We start from the raw sequence: 996 nt of genomic DNA on the forward strand, positions 1-996 counted from the left end.
ACAAATCCTGTTCAAATACACACCATTAGCCCAGCGGACCGAGGAGATTACATCTGTAGTCACAGACAGGAAGCACACTAAGACCAAGTCAAACACAACTAGAACTGACAGTGCCAACAGGTAAGGCTATACACCAGACATACCCTGGCACTTACAGTACAGTAGGATCAGGTGTGTGTAGGGGATTTAACAGACTTCGATCATGTGTGGATGAGATGTAAATAGGGCTGAGTGCAGCAGTTTCAAATGGGTGTTTAACCAGTCAATCGTTGGCAGACATGGTCACACACACACACACACTAATGACAACTCAGTAGATATTGAAAGACAACAAGGCTTTTACAATCCAAAATAGCTGTATTTTGTGTTGAGACTAAACATTTGTTAGCGTTTTGACAGTGATGTAGGAGTGCGTTCTAATTCCACCAATGAGGAAAGGAGTCCTGAAAAGGGTCAGAGTAAAAACAGTTGATACAATATGTTTTTGTATGTCGTTTTTCTTAGAGAAAAAGGTTGGACATTTTGAACATTAAAACGTGTTCATCTCCATCTTGTTTCTTGCAAATATCACCTTTCTTTTCACCCTTCGGCAAGAAAAATGCTTAAAATGTTATTTTGTACAAGATGGATGTCAAACATGAACTACAGGGTGTTTCTCTGCTCAGGGAAGATGACTGGGACATGGTGGCACTTCATCACCTAAAACTTTCTCTTTGTCCATTTTTGGTTATTGTCTTTGTTTGTTTTTCTGATTTCATACATGTAGCATTGTGTAAAAACCCAAGCTTTAAGGAGGACTTACAAATGTAAAGTAAAAAAAAATTTTTTTTACAACTTCTACCTCCCTCCTATACCCAAACACTGTGTTCTCTACAGGTGTACAGGGTAAGACAAGGTAGTCACTGTCTATATTCAGTTATCAGGGTGGATCATCCCTTTTTTTCATCGTCTTTGTACCAAATCCATACCATCCCCCCTGTATTTTCAGCTGAGGGA

The 996-nt window shown here is 39.4% G+C and overlaps 1 protein-coding gene across 1 annotated transcript in view; it reads right to left on the bottom strand.

Annotated features, from left to right (window-relative positions):
• Window positions 1-337: 337 nt before the first annotated feature.
• The window catches only part of LOC139565023 (speckle-type POZ protein), a 139,938-nt gene continuing 139,279 nt past the window's right edge, over window positions 338-996 (bottom strand). Inside the window, exon 11 of the mRNA XM_071385030.1 lies at window positions 338-996. This exon is cut by the window's right edge and continues 262 nt beyond it. The gene's annotated coding sequence lies outside the window, so the exon portion shown is untranslated.

Source organism: Salvelinus alpinus, chromosome 36, assembly GCF_045679555.1.
Source record: "Salvelinus alpinus chromosome 36, SLU_Salpinus.1, whole genome shotgun sequence".
Lineage (NCBI taxonomy): Eukaryota > Metazoa > Chordata > Actinopteri > Salmoniformes > Salmonidae > Salvelinus > Salvelinus alpinus.